Raw genomic sequence first — 24756 nt, 5'->3', positions numbered from 1 at the left:
AATGTGTATCTTATGTGTGCAGCTCTGGAAATGAATGGTGTAGTGCTCCTACACATAAATTAGATCAAGTGACATCACACATTAAAAAGGGAAAGAGAAATATTCTAGTTAATCAGATGCAAGAAGCAAACATGACACAAAAACTGTGCGAATAAGACCAAGTCAGTAACTTTAGTCAGGACACTGCAGATTATATGGGACAGCTCGTGAGGCTACAGTGGGCGCAACATTAAAACAGCAAGGAAAAGCTATTCATAGAGAAAGGTTGGAATGAGGGATTCTCACTAAAGCAAATTAACTTTTTGTCAACTGCCAAAACAAAACAAAACTGAGCATATGAGTGTTATTATACCGAAGGCAAGTTATACCAGTCTTGGTGCAGCATGCTAAGTCAGTTACAACTTCTTCATGGGGGAATGTGAATCACTAATGGTCATGTTTTTTGCTTCTTCTTGCCAAAGTTCAGGCATGCCTTATTTTAGAAGGGGTATAGCTTTTATCTATTATTTCATCTTGTAAAAACACGTGAAGACAACGTTCATTATGTGCCAGAGGATGACCAGCGACCTTGTTTATAAACTGCTCCAGCCCTTGCTTCCTTTCCTCAATAAAATTGTCATCAAATATTCCATCATCTCCTCTAAAAGGAAGTTGACACAAAAATGCTTTCCAGGGAGTGGGGGAACTACAACCTTACTCTCTCTTTCCAATTCACTTCGAAGCCACTCAAAGTCACTGTATCTTCTTCTCATAGTAGGTTCCTTCAGCTTGAAAATAGGAAGATTTGTCTTGACGTTGATTTCTTAGGTGGTGAAGCGGCCCCGGCCGACCCCCACAGTCTGCGGGCTGTTCACATCGATCTCCAGGATGTTGCTGGGCGGCCTGTAGGCATCATTCAGGTTCTGCGGCTTGGTGATCAGCCGCCGGGTGTCTGCCATGGTCTCCGCCATTTCTCAGAAGCCGCTGCCGCGGGCTCCCTCCAACCCTCCCTGCGTTCCACCAAGGCCGCCGCTGCCGCCCACCGCAGGGACACGGGCTCGCACCTGGCCTTTCGTTTTCTGAACCTGGTTAATTTCACATAAAATGATGTTTTCCAGTCTCATACATTTACCTGCAAATAACAAAAATTCTTTCTTCTTTGTGGCTGAGTAACATTCCATGGTATAAAATTTCCACATTTTCTTAATTCATTTGTCAGTTGTGGGTCATCTTGGCTGTTTCCCCAGCTTGGCTATTGTGAATAATGCTGCAATAAATATGGGTATGCAGGTGCCTTTATTGTAACCTGACTTACATTACTTCAGGTATGTATATAGAAGGGGTATTGGAGGATCATATGGCAATTCTATTTTATATGTTTTGAGGAATCTAATGCTAGTTTTCATTGTGGTTTTTCTAATTTAGATTCTCACCTACAGTGTAGGAAGGTTTCTTTTTCCCCACATCAATACCAGCGTTTGTTGATGTTTGTGTTCTAATAGGAGTGATGTGGAGTCTTAATTTTGATTTTATTTGCATTTCCTTTATGGTCAGGAATGTTGAGTATTTCTTTATGTGTTTTTTAGCCATTTGGACTTCTTCCTTTTAAAAAGCTCTGTTAGTTCATTTGTCCATTTCTTCATTGGGTCATCGAATCTTTGGGAGTTGAGTTTTTGAGCATCCTGTGAATTCTGGTTAATAATCCATTGTCAGATGTATAGCTGGCAAAGATTTTCTCCCATTCTATAGGCTGCCTCTTCAATCTGGTGACCATTTCTTTTCTTGGGCAGAGGCTTGTTTGGTACATGCAGTCCCATTTGTCAATCCTTTGTCTTTATTGCTGAGTCATTGGAATTCTATTTAGGAAGTCATTGTCTTTTCCTATTAGATCCAGTTTATTTCCTGCTCTATACTGCACTAAGTGTAAGTTTCAGGTTTTATATTAAGTTCCCTAATCCACTTTGAGTTGACGTTTGTACAGGGTGAAAGACATAGATCTTGTTTCAGTTTTCTTCAGGCAGATAACCAGTTCTTCCAACAACATTTATTGAAGAGGATGTCTTTCTTCCATTGCATGTTTGGGTGCCTTTGTCAACAATCAGGTGGGCATAGCTGCAAGGATTCATAGCTTCTATTCTGTTCCATTAGTCTTCAAATCTGTTTTTGCAAGAGTACCATGTTGTTTTTATTGCTATTGCTCTGTCATATAGTTTGAAGTAGGATATTGTGATACTTCAATCTTTGCTCTATATGCTTAGTACTGCTTTGTCTATTCACAGCCTTTTGTGCTGACAAATGAACTGTAAGGTTGATTTTTCAATCTCTATGATGAATGCTATTGGAATTTTGATAGGGGATTGCATTGAACATGCTATTGGCAAAATAGCCATTTTCATAATACTGATTCTGACGATCTATGAGAATAGATCTTTTCACGTCTCTAGGCTTTGATTTCTTTCTTCCACAATTTACAGTTTTCATTGTAAAAGATGTTGTTCACTACCATTGTTAAGTTTACTCCTCTATTTTGTTTTTTTGAGGCTATTGTAGATAGAATTGTTTTTGGATATTCTTTCACAGTCTGTTCATTGTTGGTTCATACAAAGGCTACTGATTTTTACAAATTGATTTTGTATCCTGCTACTTTGCTGAAGGTGTTTTTGATGTCTAGAAGTTTTTTTGTGGAGATTTTCAGGTCTTTTCGTCATAAGATCATGTCATCTGCATTGATTTTCTTTTTATTTCTTCTTCCTGTTGTATTTCTTTTGCTATGAATTCCAAGACTGTGCTGAATAAACGTGAAGACAATGGAGCCCCCTCTCTTGTTCCTGACTTGAGAGAAACTGGTTTCATGTTTCCCCATTTAGTATGATGCTGGCTAGAGGCTTCTCTTATATAGCCTTTATCATTTTGAGTTGCAATCCTTCTAGTCCTAGTTTCATCATAGCTTTTATCATGAAAGAATGTTAAATTTTGTTGAAGTCTTTTTCTGTATCTATGGAGATAATCATGCAGTTTTTGTCTTTTCTTCTGTTAATATATGATATTTCATTAAATAGTTTGCATATGTTGAACCATTCCTGCATCCCTGGGGCGAAACCAACTACATCATGGTATATAATCTATTTGATATGATTTGCCAGTATTTTATTGAGGATTTTTGCATCTAACTTCATTAAAGGGAATGGACTGTAATCTTCTTTTTTAATTGTGTCCGCATCAGATTTTGGAATGAGTATAATATTGGCCTCATAGAATGAGTTTGGTAGAGTTCCTTCCCTTTCTATTTCATGGAAAAGATTGAGGATCAGTGGGTATTAGGTCTTCTTTAAAGGTCTGGTACAATTTAAGCATGAATCCATGAGGTCCTGTGCTCTTCATTGTAGGGAGGCTTAATATCTTCTTGGATTGGTTTTGTTTGGTCACAAGTGTCTAGAAATTATATGTTTTCAATGTATTATCTAATGATCCTCTGGATGTTTTTAGTATTTGTGGCTATGTCCCATTTTTCCTCTTTGATTTTATTAATTGGTCAGTTTCCTCCTCTATTTTCTCATGTTGGCTAAAGATTTGCTGGTCTTTTTAATCTTTTCAAAGAACCAACTTTTTATTTCTTTGTGTTTTTGGTCTGGATGTCATTCAGCTCAGCTCTTATCTTCATTATTTCTCCCTGTCTGTTGGTTTTGGGTTTGGTTTGTTCTTGTATTTCTAGAAGACTCAAGTGTATTATTAGTTTTTTTTTAAATTTGAGAAGTCTCTGTTTTTTTTATGTAGACACTTATAGTCATGAACACTACCCTTGTCATGGCTTTTGCTGTGTCCCACAAATACTGATAGTTTGCATTTTCATTTTCATTAAACTCTAAGAACTTTTTAGTTTCTTCTCTTATTTCTTTGATCACTTGCCAGTCATTCAGCAGTGTGCTGTTCAGTCTCCAGGTGTTTGAATATTTTCTGTAGTTTCTTTGTTCTTAAGTACTAGTTGTGTTCCATTGTTACCTGTTGTGATATAAGGGGTTATTTCAATTTTCTTAAATTTTTGAAATTTCTTTTGTGTCCAAAAATATGACCTATTGTAGAGAAATCCCCATGAGCTTCTGAAAAAATGTTTATTGAAATGTGTTTGGGTGAAATACACTTCAGATGTCTATTATATACATTTAGTCTAGCATGTGGATTAGTTCTAAAGTTTCTGTGTTCATTTTTTGCCTGAATACTCCATCTATTGGTGGCAGTGGGTATATGTGTCTCTCACTGTCACTTTGTTGGGGTCTATCTGTATTTTAAATTCATTTAGTGTTTTTTAAAAGTAGTTGAGTGCCCCTATGTTTGGTGCATTTATGTTAAGAACTGATATTTCCCCTTGATGATATTTTTCTTTAATTAATATGAAATGACCTTCATTGCTGCTTCTGATTTTATTCTGAAGCCTTTTTTGTCAGATATAAATACAGCTATTCCTGCCTTTTTTGGGGTTCCATTTGCTTGGAAAACCTTTTTCCATCCTTTGAACCTAAGTCATTTTTGTTTCTCTCAGTGAGATGTGTCTTTTGTAAGCAAGATGTAAACAAGATGTGTCTCCTTGTTTAACTCAAATTACTATTATTTTGATTAGAGCATTGAGGCCATTAACATTCAATGTTAGTATTAATAATTGTGCATTGTTTTCAGTCATTTTTATTCCCCTGTTGTTTACTGTTCCCCTAGTCTTTGTTTACTGGTCTGGTTGTTAAAAGTGTTTATTCTTTCTTGCATCTTTCTGTTTGACTATAATATCTTCTTCTGACTGTAAGAGTCCTTTAAATATTTTCTGCAATGCTGGTTGGGTGGTCAAGAATTCCTGAACTTTTGCTTGTTGTGGAAGCTTGGTATTTCTCCTTTAATTAGGAAAGATACTTTTGCTAGGATAGAGTAGTCTAGGTAGACAGTTGTTTTCTCTCAGGTCCTGAAATATATCTTTCCATGACTTTCTTGCATTTTAAGTTTATGTTGAGAAATGTGCTGTTTTACTTATGGGGCTGGCTTTATATGTGACCAGTCTTTTGTCCTTTGCACCTTTCCATATTGCTTCTTTGTTCTGTATTGAGTATTTTGATTATGATATGCCTGGGGATATTTCTTTTCTGGTCCTATCAGTTTGTTGTTCTGAAATCCTCCTGAACCTGGATATCCCTCCTTTTCTCAAGCTTGGGTAAATTTTCAGCTATTATATTATTCAAGGTGTTATTGATGTTTTTAATTTGTAGATCTTCTCCTTCTTCTATACCTATGATTCCTAGATTTGGTCTTTTGATGGTGTTCCAGACTTCTGGCATGTTCCACTCATATTTTAGCATATTTTCATGATCTTTTACTATTTGATGTATTCTATTTTATCTTTTGTCCCTGGTACTTTATTTTCAACTTGCCCCACTCTGTTCACCAAGCTTTTGATTGAGCTTTTTTTTTGTGTCTGTGATATTGACTTGTTCATTTCAGATTGGTTATTTATCAGATTTGTTGATTTATCAACAAATAAACAAAATAAAGAGGAAATTTTATGGATTTTCTCTTTCCTATCCTTCACGGTCTTCTTAATTTCATTCATATTTGTTTGAATTCTCTTTGAGCTTTTCCAGTTGTTTATTCATATCTTCTTTGAGTTCAGACACTAGTTTGTGTGTCTCATTTTTTATCTCATTAATCATTCCTACTATTACTTTTTGGAATTCAATATTTGATTTTTCTTACTTTTCACTGTTGTTCAGTTCCTTACTGGTAGAGTTGGCTTTTTGAGTGAGCTCTATTCTCTTGCTGCTTCATCTTTCTACATTGAGATTTACACACCTGGGGGTGTTTTGCTTCAGGTTTCAAATTCTCTGTGCCTCTTCAGTTGGGGTTTTATGGAACATTGTATACAACTGGGAAATAGTGGAGCTCTGGCATATTTTCTTGTCTCAAGATAAGGGGACAGTGGCTCAATAAAAATCACTTCATCTTGATAATCACTTTATTGTCAAGATATTGAAATCTACCCCCTGTTCCCCATAGGTCAAGGAGGCTTAGCTACCAAAGCTGTCACCATATTGAACTGCAACCTTGAAATTACAATAATCCCTGAGGTAGATCAGTTACTACTACTGCTCCATTGTGTTTGATTTTCTGGAACAAATATGAATCTTCATGCTACTGAAGGCTAAAGATTGTTAGTGTTGTGAAGGGAGACAGAGGGAATGGTCTAGTGGTTAATATTAAGCAAAAAGTTTACGTGGTAACAGGAGGCACTGACCTAGCTAATATAAGGTGTTAATTAAGAGGCAGAGTAGGATGGATAGAAAAGCTTAGGTAGGTAAGAAAATAGGGGAGAATTGTGGGAGAATAGTGGAGAAAATTGAATAAAAAATATAAACACAGAATAGAAACAAAGTGAATCCCTATAAGTATTGGAATTATTGGTAGTTGAGGAGGATTGCGGGAGAATAGACAAGGAAAAAGGAAATGGACAACTAGGGAGTTGTTCTGGTGGTTGACTGGTAGAAAGTATAAATTCGGGAGAGTGGTAGAAAGGGAGGAGAAGGATGGTTTAGAATTACAAAGTTAAAGGTGGCTCATGGGGGTCTTGTAAGTGAGTGCAGTGAGAGGAGAGAGAATGAAAGGTCAATAGAGGAAATTGAGCAAGAAGGCAAAAACACTGTTGGAACGTACAGAAAAAAAATAGCTGCAAGTAAATGAGTAAGAGATTTACATCACAGTTTCAGCAGCAATAGGCATAAATTTTATGTAAAAATTGCTAATTTTCTAATGCTGTTGCTCTTCCCCAGACCCTGTATCTGAGTCTTTCTGTCAATTAGATGGCAGGCCAAATTGGATGCCTCCCTCTGGGTTAGTGACTGGTGCTGAAGAAAGTGGGGTGTTTATAGATCTAACATTTTAATGTTTGTGCTGACAACTTGCCAGCCTCACACAATTCATATTTGCAATGTTTCAGACTCTCAAGGTCCCCAGATCTTTCTATATGAAGGTATGCACAAGCACAGAGTTCTGCCTCAATGTCATCTGTTGTGGAGGTCTCTAATGGGTTGGAGGTGCAGCTCACTGTTGGTAGCATGCCACACTGTGTTCCATTCCTTGTGACCTCTGTGGGTTGATGCTGGGTCCCTGTAAATTTTCCCTGTTGGGTAACTGTAATCCATAGGCCTTCTGCTGGCAGTCACACAAGCTCAAGTGGTGATTTGGCAGGCAACAGCAGGAGTTACATTGGCTCCAGGTTAAGGTGGAGTCACACACACTCCAGGGAAATTGACAGCTGGATCCAGTGAGGACTTTTGTTCCTGCCTGGAGCACTGTGTGGCTACACTTCTGCTCACTGGGTCCCTTCAGCTCTCCTCAGCAGATTTCCAGTTGGACATCTTTGTTGGTTGGGTACCATCCTTCTCCACATTGTACTTATGGTGAACATTGGGCTGGAGGAGCTGATGTTGTGCTCCAATGCAAGAAGTACAAACCTCCAAATGGTTTTCTGGTAATTCTGTTGCTTCACTGGATTTTTGGGTGTGGCAGTGTTCTACTTCTCACTACCTTTCGAGCCTGGTATGTGTCTTTTCACAGCCCTAAATTTCCAGTTCCTTCAACTTTGTGGAAGCACCAGAGTTCAGAACTGTCAGCAAACTGCCATCTTGATCTCCCCCTTACTTTATTTTTAAATTAAAAATGTTTGTCATATTTTCTTTCCCTATTCTCTCATCAGTTATATGAAACCTTCTATCAAATTTCTTTTCAGCTTCCAGGCACACTCAGTTCAAATTTTATGTAGACAAGACCATTGATTTCACCAATTCTTTACATTTGACTCTGATTTTGTCCTGGTGCTGCCAGCTCCATTCTGTGACTCAAGTTTTCTTCTGTAGGAACTTAGTGGAGCATGCTGTATGGCATATGTTCCTTTAGCTTGAGTGGACTCACTTTCTAACCCTTGAAATACGTTTCTAAAGCATGCCTTGCAAAGACTATATATGTTTTCCAGACATTGTGTGGCAATTTTACTAAGAAATATTTCAATGTTGTTATTTTTAATGTTTTCATTTCAGCATTTTGTATACATATAGCTAATTACACACCCAATAAACTAGGGTTTAAACAATACTTGTTCTTTTTTGTAGAAGTGAGATTCTAATTGATTCATTGCTTTCCAAAGACAGAAATGATGAAAATTGATTGGATATGATTATATTTCTGAAAATCACTAAACAAACTTTTTTACAGCTTTACATTTTATAAAATGAAATACTTCATTTGTGCTTTGAAATTCACGGAATTATTTTAAATGGATTTTAAATGTTTTGAATCTGGTCAATAATTTTTTTTTACTTTTTAAAAAATGTGCTATAATAACTCTAATGATAATATCATGTATTTCCAAGGCAGTTTCTGGAATTTACATTGAATATATTTATATAGTACAACATTCCTGTCAGTCACAGAACTTTATATAAACATTTTTATAAGCATCAACCATTGTAAGGAGTTCAATATAATTCACATGATTTTATTCTCATATATCATATAATATGTGTATAATTTCCAACATTCAATTTCTGAGATTGAAGTTTAGTTGTGATCATCTATCCAATTAACAGAAGGTGAATAATTTGAGTATATGTGTTTACTCCAAGTCAATCTTGCTTTTTGCAGTACTAAATTCTTTTTCTGATGCCTTAGCTTAAATGTCTTTGTCAGTACGATAGATTGCATGACTTACAAATAACAATATTTATTTTTCATAGTTCTGGGTGCTAGAAATCCAAGAAAGGATCCAGCATATTTGAGTTCTGGTGAGGACCTTTTCCATTTTATTGACTGTTACCCTCTCTGTATCTCCTCACATCACTACAAAATACCAAAGTAGCCCTCTGTCTTATTTTGCAATTCATGATGGCTTCATGTCATGTCCTAATTACCTCCAAAGGCCTCTCTACCATATTCCCTCACATTTAGAATTAGTTTTAACATAAAAATTTTAGTGGACACAAACATTGAATTCATAATATTACTATAACCTCTAAACAACATGTAGATATTAAAATATTTTCCTTTGGTACCACAAACATATTTTCAAAATAGGAGACTTTTTTTGATTGCATAGCCATTATCATTAAAGTCAAGAATTGCAAATAGATCATTCTTCATAAAGTTTGACATATTTTTTTCATAATAGTTTATTAACCTAGCAAGAAACTAGATACTGCTATCTTCTTGATGGTCCCCTCTGCATTTACTTTCTGAAATGAAACTGGTTGTCAGCAACATGTTATTATGCATCCATTGCAAGAAAGCCCTATATTTTAGGGCTCTCTAATATTTTATAACTAATAAGAGATTTCAACGTTCTTACAAAAATAACTTGGAAAATGAGGAATTTATCATGATAAGAATTTAGCTAGTATAGCTTTAAAATTAATAGCTGTATTCCAATAAAGACAACAGTATTTGAAGCCCAAACGTTGGAAAAAAGGACAATTTTTTCCAAATTATTGTCTAACCAATATGAAAAGACATTTATTCAAACATTAGTTATAACCTATGTTCCCAATATTTTTAAAGCATATCACTTTTAAGAGTCCCCAGTTCAGAACATTTACATGAGTCTAGAAATGCTTAAGAAAGATGTGTCTACATTTCAGTAGATCAATAATCTCTGCTCCTCATCAAGTTTGTGTTTGTCTATCAGTGACTAGGACAGATAGCCCGATTTTAATATCTTCCTATCAGCATCTTAGTTGGTAAAGATGCAGGAATTTTTTAGCACTTTCTAAACTCTGTATCTCTCTACTCATCCTACTTAGTTTAGTGTCCTTGTGGGCTTTTTGTTTTTTATTTGTTTATTTCCTGTTTTTGTGTTTTCCTGTCCACATTGCCTGGAATTCAATGACAGAAATGATCATGAAAAAGTATTGTCTTTCCTTTGTTATTATTTTTGAACCCACTCTTCTGAATTTGAAGCATAAATACAGTGAAGAAAGGTGGAGCTCTTACACATCAACAAATATTGGTCCAGTTATCTTTTAGTCATGGTAAAGTATTATATACTCCTCTTTCCCCCACATGTACACATCCTTCATAATTATACTGAGGAAAAGGCAGTTTCTCTTAGCAAACTCTAGAGGATTCTCTAGACTTACTCTCTTCTTAGCATGCCTGGGATCAGAAGAACACAGTTCTTCCCTTCTCCTTAATGATGTGCAAAAGTTGGTATGCAATGTTTGAATATGTGTTTCTGGCAGTATGAGGAGTACAATTCTGTCCTTTTCATAGATTTCTTTCATTTTGTTTTCCTTGCTGTAGAAACTGGTGACACTATACTCCTCACTCTAATTCCTTATGTTTAAAAGAGTATTTGGGGATTTGTAGCCAAAATATCATAGTGATAACATTGATGACCATATTTGACACACTGGAAATCAACACTGAGAAAGAAGTTGTGTTTTATAAGTCACTGTAAAGAAGCATACATTCTGATTATAACTATTCAACAGGATTTTTGATTTCTAGCATATGAAGACTATTCCTGCCTTGCATCTGGAGTTTAATTAATTGGTCTCATTTTTAGTAATTGGACATAATGATCTTTCTATATTGCTATTATGATTTTCCCGACTTTTTGGATTGTGAAAGGGTGAAGCACTTATTAATAAACAACCTTAATTAAAAATCAACATTTCCCATGTGTCATGATTGCCTGGAATTGGCCATTCCTGAGCTTTTAACACCTGTTCTCCACACCCTCAGGAGAAAACAGTAGTTTATGCATTACACAAACATTACATTTTCTCACAACTTACAGGAAGTAATTATAGTAATACCCACACACTTACCTCAGCTACTACTTGCTATTGTGTTTAGTGATTTGGAACTCGAGGAAGTATTGTTTGGTGTTTGAAATTTTCAATGCCATGTCTAATCCCTGTACAATGATAGTGGTCATGGGATTTCACTCAGATACACTCATTCCACAGTGTAAGAATTTCTACCTTCACATAGAAACTTTATTTACTGATCAATATCAAAAGTTATTTCTTTACTCTCTTTGTGCAATTGTTAATAAAAATTTTATTTAGCTTCTTATTGAAAGTTATTCCCAAAACTACCTGCCTTTAATTCCCAGGGAATACATGTTCCTGTCTCAAAAAATGAAGTAAGACAGTATATCTTTCCTATAATCTATGTAAAGTTGTAACAAAACTCTTAGCCATTTGAAGAATACATATTTAAATTATTACTTACTCAGATGGAACGCAGCACATTTTTGTTGAAACAATTTCATATGTTTTATCAACTTGATGTTCAGTATAAAAGCAAATAAAGTAATGCTGTAAATAAAAGAAAAAAATAATGATTTTGAACATTGTTGGCATGTTCAAATATATGCTAATAATGTAATAACAATGTACACTAATAATGTAATAGTCCAGTATACACTAATAATATAATAACAAAATGACATACTTTATTCAGAAACAATATAACTTTCTTTACTCAGGAACATTTGTAAGGCCATAGTGATATTGCAATTTCAGGAATGTGAGATTAATGCCATTGGAAATTATTCAACAGAAAAATCAAACAGGGAATGTATTAGTGAAAGAGGGCTTTGGTTGGGAATGAAAGTCTGTTGTTGGATGCCTAAGGCATATGTACCATGATTTTTCTGTAACAGAAATTCCTGGTGCAGGCTAAGCCCTGAGGCTGGGCTTATCCCGAGCCCACTGCAGCAAGGAGTCAGTATGTTGTCAGGGTAGCAGGAAAGCAAAAGCAGATCCTGATGTTGAGAGTCATAAAAATACTACTTAGAGAAGTAGCTTTCTGATTGATATAGACCTTCAATTTCCTAAAGCAAAACAAAAATAAAAGTTCTCCATATGGTCTTTTCAAAATGCATTGATGATTATTCTTGGTCTGTGAAAAATTAAGATGAAAGTGTCAATGGCACACTTGGGATGGAGTAGCATACTAATGTCAGTGTTTCTCTCTTCAAGACCTCAGTGGTTTATGAACTTTGGTCAGCAATGTGAGCAATTTTGATCAGTGCTGATGTAATCTTCTGGTTGCAGAAAGGGCATATTTATGTTAAGTGACAACACTCTCAGTGTACTTGAAAAGCAGTAAATCTTTTCGTGTAATGGGAAATTGGATATTCCAAAGATATTATACCCGACTTTAATATGTGCAATTAATATGTGTTAACACAAATAAATAAATAACACTAAAATGGATTCAATGTACCTAACCTACTAAACATCACAATTTAACACCACAGTGCACTGTTTTCCCTCTTAATCATGTAACTTACTGGGTTCTGAAGCTTATTTTGGTTACCCAGCATCAAGAGAGTCTCAGAACATATATTATTAGTCTAGGACAAGGTTAGGCAAGGTGGTATTGGTGAAAGAATAGATATATAGAAATATGAAAGAGGAAAGTTCACTGAGACATAGAGAAATGTGCAAAAATTCTACCAAGAATAATTATTAAAATTGCTTGCAAGAAATGTACAGAAAGAAGAGAATTGGGAAATTTTATTTATTGCTCATAGGAATATAAAATTTTGTGGATAGTTTTGAAGATAATATGGAAGATAAAGCTTTATACAATTTTGCTAAGACTGTCTAGCAGTCATGCTCCTGGTGTTTATGTAAGTGACTGAAAAACATATTTATACAAATATTTTGGTTCTAACAGCTGAAAAGATCAAGAAGCAAGGATATCTCTACAGTACAAACATACTTAACACCTAGATCTAGATTTTCAATATTATTCTCCAATAAAAAGAAACAGATTTCTGTGTAGAAATGAATGAGTCTAGAATTAACACTGGAAATATACAAGATGAGCCTGAAGAATATTAATTTGCCATAACACATATATGTGCTTTAGAAAAAGTGGTGTATGCCAAAGAGACACAGAAGCCAACAGATCAAAATTTCAGTGGCCAGAAGGGGAAAAATTTGAGCAAAACAATTAACAAAATAATGTTGGGTTATGACCCAAAGTATAAACTAGACAACCATGAGTCTGTACTGTCCAAGTCATAGTCAGAATTCACTGATACTAGTATAGCTCAATAATTGCCACACATTTAACATAACTGGTTCTCCATTCTGTACTTTCTGCAGTAATATTCATGTATTTTTTTCAAAGTGCAAATCACATTTATTCCCCTCTCAAAATCTTCCAGTAACCAACCCTCTCATCCAAATCAGAAGTCAATTTGTTCTTACCATGAGATATTAGTTCCTGTGGTCTAGCCCCCTCCATTATTTCTGTAATTTCATCTACCAATTATTTCACTCATACTCAAATCTGACTACGCTGCTTTCCTCCCGAGGGGACTAATGATGTGTCCTCACATGGTGGAAGGCAGAAGGGCAAAGGGGCCTCTTATCTGATTAACTGCAACCCTTTTATATGAGACTTAATACCCTTGTGTCTTGATCAACTCCCAAACATCCCCACCCGTACATACTTCCAGAATGGAGATGAAGTTTCAGTGTGAACTTTGGAGGGGAAACATAGCAGTTGATAAGGTGAAAAAATAGCATTTCATCATAGCATTGTTTGTCAATGTACTGTGGAAAAGTCAAGATAGATTCCAGGGGAAATTTTAATATGGAATATGAGAGCCACATACAGTGACTTAAAGTCAATTCTTCTAACATAGATTCAGAATTAAAAAATGGCTCTTTTCATAATTAGAAATGGCCACACTTGGGCACTGAAATATGATTTAGTACAAGGATAAGAGTGGTGCAAGTAACTCAAACATTGAGATGTCAAGAGATGCCTTTCACTATGAATCAAAAAGCAGTGATTTGTACTTCTTAAGAAGACCATTTAATGCATGTTCTTGTAGATGTCTAACTTTGCACACACCCCACACTCACTCTGAAATCATCTTACTCACTAACCCTTCCTCTGCTGGACAGCTGAAGTGAGTGAAATGGTGCATGGCTGGAGGTTAATGAGAGAGTGTGTATTGACTGTGTCTCCCAAACCTGTGGGGCTACACACTGAACCTTGTTCTTTGGAGTCAAATATAAAATACATTTCTATAATTGCAAGTCTTACAAGAAGTACAGATAAGAGGCCATGGGTGAACGTGGAGAGGAAGGGAAGAGATGAAACCAGCACTTACTCTGGCTTTAGGGAATTATACTTCCTTCCAACTGCAGTGTTCTCACCACAGAGATCTGCCTTTCTATCCCAGACTTGATTCCAGTATCTGCTCAAATGCAACTTTATTCTATGGCTTTTCTTGATGATCCTTTCTAAACTTACAACATAGCATCCCTCTCTTTACCTTTGCTTAACCACTGATATACTGCTATAATCCCATTTGTAAACTTGCACACACAGACTTTAGCCAGTCTTATGTCCTCCTGGGACATCAAAAACTGGCCAGGTCTCTCAATAAACACTTGTTGATTTCTATTTATTTCCCTAAATCTGAAACGTAGTCCCTATCTTATTCTTAAATTCCAGGAAAAAATTTTACTTTTCTGACAAATTTAGCTTAGTTATAGAAAAACGAATGCATATTTGCAGTTGCTAGACAAGGAATGAGAATGTGCTCACAGAAAAAATTGCAGAACAGGGAAAAAGAAAAAGAAGACATACCAAACCCAGGTATGAGGTAAAGAGTTTTTAAAAGATAAAAGCTCAGTGAAAAATCATTCAAAATTAGCAATAAAAGGACAGCAGTTTAGAAGTCAAGGACAATTTCTTTCATAGGAAGAGCTGGTCATGAAGATGAAGGCCATGGAGCTATGAAGAAAACGGCCTCTTCCAAAACACACAGTCCTCAGTCTAGGGTACAGACTGCACACAACGGACATGGGCACACAGACTTTTCACATTTGAACTTAGATTAAGTTAGATGAAGTCACATATCCACTTCCAAGTCCTACTAGCCACTTTGAAGTGATTAATAGTCAGTCATATGTAGCCAAGCAGAGAGAGAATAGTTTCACTATCACAGAAAGTTCTATAGGACAATGCTGGTCTAAAGAAATCTGAAAGGACTTGGGAACCCCAACTTCCAGGGAGATATGCAAATGAAAATCTCAAGGGAACTAGAAGGAGATCAATTCATGGCAGAGCCTGAAATGTGAAGCTGCTGATAAGGGCCTGCTCTTGGCTTGGATGCCATTTGCTCCTAAGGACTGTGTCTCATTTTAAATTGTTGTATGACTCTGGTGTCACTGCTAAGGTGGATCAGAATACAATTTGGGACAAGGATGAGCTCAATGGTAAACCCACAAGCCATGAGTGGCAGCACCAGAAGGTCCCAGAAGTGAGAGAACTGGACTGAGCTAGTTTTGCAACAAGTTCAAACCTGTAGGGCTCAAGTCAGGTAGTATAAACTCTTACATGCAAATCCTGGTCCTAAGATAAAAGACTGTTTTTTAAAAAGGCAGGCTCCTTTGACTCCAAAAGTATCAAGAAATTCTTACTAAGCCCCATTTCAGCAACTGAAACACAATGCAGAGCTGAGGCACGCAGATCAAGTTTCAAGCTAAAGCCCACAGAAACCTAAAGCAAGGAAATTAATATTTTAGAGTAAGCATTATCTTATTTTTCAAGACTTTTGGAGGGTTTCAGTCACAGCATGCAAAATAAGAGTGAGTTTCTAGGACAGCATAGCCGAGAGGTGACCAATTGTGGGGAGGTTTCATTCACCATGGAAATCCCTGTGCTGAGGAAATCTAAACCCGATTAAAAGTGTACATTCCCAGGGCCAGTCAGCTCCTTGCAGACTTCTACCTGCACTTTCACTTCCTTTCCCATTCATGGGGAGTGTGAACTGTTTATAATTCCTGCCATTCCATGTACAGAGAACAGAAGTATACTTTTCTCCAATAGACTATACTGTTTTTACATCCATGTTAAGATGAACACTAGAAACTCAGATGATAGAAAGGTCTGGCTGAATCCTCCTACAACAAAATATCACAATTAGAACATAATGACATTAGATTATCATGTTTCTATGACAAAAATAGCCTATAATTCCAGAACACAGGAAAAGAGAGGTACAAATACTTAAATCTGTCCCACTACAATTATAGTGCTGGGACATGACCTGAATGGGACACGTAAGCCTTGAGAGAAATGGGAATTTTAAGAGTACCGCATAACTGCCCTGTCTGTTATGGTAGCCACTACCTACATGTGACTCTTTAAATTCAAGTTAAATGAAATGCAATAATATTTAAAGTTCAGTTTCTTAGTCATGAGGGCCACACCTTAAGCCACATGGACAGCAGAGAGATAAAATATTTTCATTATTGCAGAAAGTCCTCTTGAGTGGTGCCACTCTCTAAAATGGCTACACCCTCTGGCATAATTTCATCACAGGGATTTTGAAGTAAAAGCTCCCTAAATAGCAAGTTTCTGGGCTATTGGCAGCCTTTTCCACTATGGAGAATTCCATCCTGTGGTTTGCATGCATGGCCAATGGAAACTCAATATTCTTCAGAATTCCAAAGTATGACGCATCATTTGTGATGTTTGATGGGAGGCTGTGCCTGAAAAAATATCTACTAGTGAGGCTAAGGATAAAGAAGTCACTTTCTGACTTTGTTTCCTACTTTTGTTTTTTTCACAACTTGTTCCCCAGGCATCTACAGACTACATTGTATGAACTAAGGTATGGAGAGACCCTAAGGATACACTGGAATATGTAGAAACTTCAGGGATTTTAAAGAACTTGCCTATAATCTTTTCAGGTGCAATGCAGGAACTGTAGTTTTAAAAATCACGAAGTGCTAATGATGAAACAAGGAGGACCCAGGTGCTGACGAGACACAATGAGCTCCAAGCTTTCTGCTAACTGCAAAGACACTGAAAAGGAAGGAAAATGATCCTCTGCTTTCATGGTGCAATTTTCTTGCCTTACAAGATTTTATTATGTGATTGCTTTACTTACAATTTGTCAATGACTCAGAGTTATGCCTACATCATATAGTCTGGCATGCTGGGCCCCATATTCTGATTATTTTCTGCTGAAAAATCTCTTTTATCAGAAACATTCTGACCTGCTAATTCCTTCTGACTTGCCCACCTTTTGTGTTCCACCTTCCCCTTGGACATACCCGGTAGACCATGAGGCAAGGAAATCAAACCCAACATGACCTACACAGCCCCTCTAAGGAGTACAAAGCCTTGTCTAGCAGTGTGCGTGGTGGGGAAAGAAACTGAGAAGGTCCCCTACAAGGACGGCTGGGGTCTGATGCTGCCCCAAAGTGGTGCCCACAGCAGTAAACATATTGCCTGACTGCTTTGGCTGTGGCCACAGAGCTGGAGGCCTTTCTGTGCTGGAGACACAGATCCCAAGAAAGACACTCTGCCTCTCCTCTGAATCCTTGAGGCAAATGGAGAATGACCCTGGGGCTCACAAGTGGAAAGATACCTATCCTTTCATGCCTTTGACTGTTTCCTCTTTGGAGGGCCAGCCTCACCACCCACATAGCCCAGTCCACAGCACTCTGCCATTTTTAGTCTTGGTTTTGAGTCACCTGTGCTGTGAGGGAGATTTCTAAATGGGTCTGTATTTACTCCATTCTGTAGGTAAGTCTCCAGAAATCATTGAACTATTGTTCTCCCATAGCTCTGTTCTAAAATTTTGCTCATTTTTACTATACTGGATTTAATGTCAATGGATGGGAGGTTCTGAACCCATTAAATGGTATTTTAAGGAAGTACCTTAACCTTCATTCTTAAGCTACAGGAGGGGTTACACTGGACCAGTGCTTCTCAACCTGGCTCCCACGTAAGAGTCATCTGGGGATTGTTTAATACCATAGTAATACCAGGGCCCTATCACAGGGCAATGAGTCAGAATGTCTCAGGCACTGGGATTGTTTTAAAACTTCTCTGATGCTTCTATTGTGCAACCAGTGCTGAAAAAGACAGCTGTGGAAAAGACTTACTCCACATGGAATGCAGAGTTCAAAAGGAAAAGTGCAGCAGTTAGAGATGGAGGCATGTTGACTGCCTATAAGCAATGCTTTCAGTTCTGGCTTGGGCTGGCTTGCAGGAACTCTGCAGACAATGCTGCAATATAAGCTTATTTAAAATGTGCATGTGTATAGTTGGGCCAATTCCAAAGAGTTTTCTTACATGACTTGAACTCTAACATTTTTAGAATGAGGCAGGAATCATAATTGACTCCAGGGCATTTATCATCTTGTATAAATTCTTCCTGGAAGATCATTTTTGGATTAATTGTTAAGTATGGAATTTACTATTTCCTATCTTTTTAAAGCATGGAAATCCTTTGCCAACCATCAAAAAATACAATAGATTTGAAGAAAGATCTGTTGGAAAGATCTGATCAACAGGTTTCCTGAGAAAGCTGAATTTCTCAAGTATTGTGATCACACAAGACAACATGGATAGTGAGTTAAGGACACCAATGGAGGAAAGTCTTCCTTTTCAAAATCCAGCAATGAAGTAAGAAGGCAAATAGTTCCTCAGATCAGAGGTAACAACTGTGGATATGTTTTCCCATCAGAAATGTTACACAGACCCCATAAGGAAGGCACATTTTAAGTTAATAAATCCCTGCTTTATTAATTTGCTTTCCTTGTCTCTGTGATATTTTTATCCCCATTAAATAAATATGTGTTTGACACTAAATATCCAAAATATGAAAAAACATTTCTGAAATCTTAAAATTTTTGAGTGTTTTCTTGGTACAAGTACATCTGCCTTAACAAGAATCAGTATGTAAAATTAAAATTCCAGAATATTTACAAATATGACATCCGTTTTAAAAAAAGATATACATAAAGAAGTTATGTTGAAGTCTATTACAATTTGAGGTTAATTTTGCCAAATATAGTATAAATTCATGAATATAGTCATTATTTAATGAAGCCTATCTTTGCTGGAAAAATCTGCACTGAAGAGGAAGAATTATAATGATCCTCACTCCCAACCAAGCAACTGGAAAAACATCCCGGTGACCAATGATGGAAAAGAAGAGAAGGAACTCGATGTCATAGACCAGGAGCTAATTTAATGCCTTCTGTGGCTAAAATTAAATGAAGTGACATCATGACTCAACTTCTCTTTTTCATGTCATGGAAAATAACACTTACATAAGGCAATTTATAAAAAATTAGGAGTATAAGTTGGCTTCTTACGATGCTAAACAAGTTGTTCCTGCTAATCAAGGTCATTCTTTTAACATTGCATCCCTTAAACATGTTAGTCATTCTGGTAGGCTTTACTCTCCTCAAGAAGTATTTTCTTCTACAGAAAAACAATTTGATGAAATACAAGGTGCCTACATTTCTCATGTTCTGCCACTGAAACAATTTCTGTTTCTCTAGATGTTAACTCAGACATTACTGTTTAAGAAGTTCTGGAAAAGGAAGCCAAAGTTAATACTTGACCTCTATGTTTATATGGTGAAAGATTCTTCCTATATAAAGATGCCTATATTCCTGATTATGTTGGGCACCTTGAACATTGGGGAAGGGCAAAACTACAAGACTCTAGCAGCTGGCATAGCCTTTTATAAATGGTAACATTTGTCTACTGTCAGTGATGAAATAACTTCAAAAGAGCAGACCATTTAAAAGAGAAGCTGTCCCCTCAAGAAAAGAGGAAAAGAAAAATGCATAGTCCGAACTCCAGTAAGAAAAGTGGACAAAACCCTCAAGCAAAGAAGTGTGACTTGAAAGAGAAAATTCTCCAGTCCTAAATATAGCGTTTAATTTTTGAGGCAAGAACAATGCTTCTGATATGAACCCTTCTGTTGCTTCATCTTCATAAAAATATGAAAATACAATGGACTCATTGATTTTTATCTTAGATTTACTTACAAATTAACCAGTGAGAGAGCACAATGAGTGCAAGTGGTAAAAGTAGGAAAAGATAAATTTGTGATACATTACAATATTTTGTCAGGTGACTGATCCTGCTACAGTCTAGGCCCATGCATCATCATTATGGGTCTCCATATTCACATCTGTAAAATGGGATAATAATACCCATCTCAAAGAAAGAAGAACTAACATCAACTATCCTTAAACTCTTCCACAAAATAGAAGGGAAGGAACACTGCCTAACTCAATTTATGAGGCCAATATTACTCTCATTCTAAAATCAGACAAAGACACCTCCAAAGAGGAGAACTACAGACTAGAATCCTTAATGAATATAAATGCAAAAATCCTTACTAAAATAATGGCAAACTGAATCTAAAAACACATCAGAAAGATCATTCACCACAATCAAGTTGCTTCATGCCAGGATTCAGGTGTGGTACAACATATGCAAATCTATAAATGTAATACAGCACATTAATAGGAGCACTAGAGCCAACATCATACTTAACGTTGAAAAACTGAAACCATTCTCCCTAAAATCAGGAATGAGACAAGGGTGCTACTATCCCCACTCCTATTCAATATAGTACTGGAATTTCTAGCCAGAGCAATTAGGCAAGAAGAAGAAATAAAAGAAATACAAATATGTAAAGAAACTGTCAAAATATCCTTATTTGTAGAGGATAAGATCCTATACCTTAAAGACACAAAAATACTCTACCCAAAAATTCTTATACACCATAAACAGCTACAGTAAGGTGGCAGGATACAAAAATCAACCTACAAAAATCATTAGCTTCTTTTTACACCAACAATGAACAAACTGAGAAAGAATATATGAAAACAATTCTATTGACAATAGCCTCAAAAAAGAAATCAAATACCTAGGAGTAAATTTAACAATGAATATGAATAACCTCTACAGAGAGAATTACAAACTCCTGGAGAAAGAGATCAAGGAAGGCTACAGAAGATGGAAAGACCTCCCATGCTCATGGATCAGTAGAATCAACATAGTAAAAATGGCTATGCTACCAAAAGCAATCTACATGTTTAATGCAATTCCCATCAAAATCCCAATAAATTTCATCACAGAGATTGAAAAATCTACCCTAAAGTTCATTTGTAAACACAAGAGACCATAAATATCCAAGGGAATACTCAGCAAAAAGAGCAATGTAGGAGGTATCACAATACCCGACTTCAAACTATATTACATAGCAATAGCAATAAAAACAGCATGGTACTGGTACAAAAATAGACACGAAGATCAGTGGAACAGAATAGAGGACCCAGATATGAATCCACACAACAATACCCACCACATTTATGAAAAAGGTGGTAAAAATATATGATGGAGAAAGGACAGCCTCTTCAACAAATGTTGCTGGGAAAAGTGGTTAGCTGTCTGTAAGAAACTGAAACTAAATCCACATCTTCCACCTTGTACTAGTATCAACTCAAAACGGATAAAGGACCTAACTATCACACCTGTAACTCTGAAGTTACTATAAGAAGGAGCAGGAAACACTCTGGAACAAATAGATATAGGTATGGACCTCTTCAATAGAACCCCAGCAGCCCAGAAACTAAGAGAAAGGATGAAGAAATTGGATTTTATAAAATTTAAAAGCTTCTGCATAACAAAAGAAATGTTTGCTAAACTGAAAAGAGTGGAAGAAAATACTTGCAATTATACATCAGACAAGGGACTGATAACCAGAATATACAGGGAACTTAAGAAAATAAACTCTCCTAAAATCAATGAACCAATAAAGAAATGGACAATTGAACTATACAGAACTTGTTCAAAAGAAGGAATTCAAATGGCCAAAAAATACATGAAAAAGTGCTCACCATCTATGGCCATAAAGGAAATGCAAATCAAAACAACACTAAGGTTCCACCTCACCGCTGTTAGATTAGCCATCATCAAAAATACCACTACCACAGGTGTTGGTGACGATGTGAGTAAAAATGAACCCTAATTCACTGCTGGTGGGAATGCAAGCTAGTGCAACCACTTTGGAAAAATTTTGGAGACTTCTTAAAAATCTAAACATAGATCTGCCATCTGATCCAGCAATCCCTCTTCTGGGGATATATCAAAAGGAATGCAACACAGGTTACTCCAAAGGCACCTGCACAACCATGTACATTGCAGCAATATTCACCATAGCCAAGTTATGGAAACAGCCTAGATGCCCCACTACTGATGAATGGGTCAAGAAAATGTGGTACTTGTACACAAAGGAATTTTACTCAGCCATGAAAAAGAATGAAATCTTATCATTTGCAGGTAAATAAATGGAACTGAAGAATAAAATTCTGAGCGAGGTCATCCAGGCTCAGAAGAACAAAAATCATATGTTTTTCCTCATAGGCACACTTTAGAGTTAGGGCAAATGCGGCAATGTTGTTGGACTTGGATCACATGACAAGGGGAGAGCACATAAGGGAGATATAGGAATAGGTAGAAAACACAATACATTAAAGTGTTTGAAGTCTCTATTCCAGAGGAACTAATACAGAAACCTTAAAATGACAGGTTATCATGAGCAGGTGATCCAGAACCAATGTAAAGATCAGTTAGAGTTGAATCAACATGGGTCATATCACATAGGTACATGAAAGCAATACTAGGAATCTCTCTGGATAGCTATCCTTAACTCAAGTAGCAAAAATGCTTTGTCTTCCTTATTATGCTTTTGTCTTTTCTTCAACATAGTTATAAGGGCAGAACAAGACCTGCCTGGATCTGAGGAGGGGAGGGAACGCAGGGTAGGGAAGAGGGGAAGGGTGGAGAAATGACCTAAACAATGTATGCACATGTGAATAAATGAACAACAACAACAAAAAGAGGAACTCTGCCAACACTGATTTTGGACTTCTTTTCTCCAGAACTGTGAAACAATAAATTTCTCCAACTAAAAAAAAAAAAAAAAGAAATTCAATGACAAGAAAAATAAAGAATTTAAGAAAACACAAAAAATAAATAAATGAAATCATAGGAGCCGTCAGTAACACCAAAGTTAAACAGAACACACCATAAATAGAGATAGAGTTGAATGAAAGGTGAAAGTTGACAATATTAAAGAGGAAGTGACCTATGATATGAAAAACCTCAGAAAAAAAGAACAAAACAGAAATACAAATCAAAATAGAAGGCCACAATAGCAGGCTAGAACAAGCAGAAGAGAGAATCTCAGAACTCAAAAATGAAATGGTAAATAAACAAAAAACTGAAGAACTACTAGTCAGACAACTCAAGACGATAGAAAGGAATATGCAAGAATTAACTGACTCCATCAAAAGATCAAATCTGAGAATCATGGGCATTGAAGATGGAGAAGAGGTGCAAGCAAAAGGAATTAGTAATATTTTCAAGAAAATAATAACAGAAAATTTCCCAAATCTAGAGAAAACTATGCACATTCAGGTTCAGGAAGCCTCCAGGACACCAAACAGATTTGACCAAAATAGAACCACCCCACCATGACATATTATCATTAAAACAACAAGTACAGAGAATAGGAAAAGAATATTGAAGGCTGTAAGAGAGAAAAAACAAATAACATAAAAAGACAAACCCATCAAAATCACAGTAGATTTCCCAACAGAAACCTTAAAAGCAAGTAGAGCATGGAGGAGGGAGGTCTTCCAGGCACTGAATGAAAACAATTTTAACTTCAGGATACTCTACCCAGCAAAACTATCATTCAAGATAGATGAAGCAACAAATGTCTTCCATGATAAGCAGAAACTAAAACAATATATGACCACCAAGCCACCACTACAAAAGATTCTTCAAGGAATTCTGCACACAGAAAGTGAAAGGAAACAAAACCTTGAAAGGGCAGGCAATACCAAACCACAGGATAAGAAAAGGCAAGAAAGTAAAGAGAAACATTGATTCAGCTGCACACAATGAAACCCTTAAACAACAAAGACAACAAAATGATAGGAATTGCCAGATACCCATCAATACTAACAATGAATTCTTTTTCCAGTAAAAACAAGAAGATACTCAACTTTATTAGTTATCAGAGGGGAAGGGGTATGGCTCAGTAGTAAGTGAATGCAAGGCTCTGTGTTCAATCCCAAGTGCTAACAAAGTAATCAAAAATGCAAAATTAAAATGAAAATTGTACACCAAATTAAACAACTGGGTTGGTGAGAATAGTTTATTTGTAACAAGTATTGACAATACGGTGAATTATTGGGAAACATGGCATTCTGACGGTAGGAATATAAATGAGGAAACCACTTTGGAAAGCAATTTAGCACAGCCCTGTTGTTTGAATATATGTGTAACATATAATATCAGCAAACCCTCTGGAGATGTTTGTGGCTTACTTTTTAATGTACAATTTTCTTTGTAAACTATACAAAGAAACTTACAAACATGCATAAATGTATTGTTTATTGCAAACATGGAGCCAACATAAATCTCCATAGTCCCTTAACAGAAGATCACAGAATGGCAGAATGAAGGGAGCTACAGACATGCATATCAGTCCAAATGCACAGTGATACACGCCAGTTCATATCCCCATGTGGAAACAGTTGTGGGAGAATGTAGTGACTGCAATTCAGTACTTTTCAAATGTATTTGTGGACATGTAATTCTAGCTATCACTACAAGTACTTACATAAGTGGGAAACTATGAAGGAAAACAAGACAATGATTAATGACAATCTGGGCATTAATTACCTTAAAGGGAGAAATGGGGTGCAGATACCTCAGAGACTTAGAGATTTGTTCTGTGAAGCTGGGAGATTGGTTCACCATGTTATATCATTATTGTTTCAATCATACATATATGTCTTATGTTCTCATATCTACATGATATATTTCAAAAGTCAGAAAACAAGGAAAGCCAACGTCATGCTATCTTTCGAGTGG

At 36.4% G+C, this 24756-nt stretch overlaps 1 pseudogene; it reads right to left on the bottom strand.

The window, feature by feature from the left end:
* Nucleotides 1-417: 417 nt before the first annotated feature.
* On the bottom strand, nucleotides 418-950 carry LOC141415719 (sorting nexin-3 pseudogene; annotated as a pseudogene).
* Between the last annotated feature and the right edge of the window lie 23806 nt (nucleotides 951-24756).

Source organism: Castor canadensis, chromosome 13, assembly GCF_047511655.1.
Source record: "Castor canadensis chromosome 13, mCasCan1.hap1v2, whole genome shotgun sequence".
Classification (NCBI taxonomy): Eukaryota; Metazoa; Chordata; class Mammalia; order Rodentia; family Castoridae; genus Castor; species Castor canadensis.
Note: the sequence above shows the minus strand (reverse complement) of the source record. Positions and strands in the feature narration are given on the sequence as shown.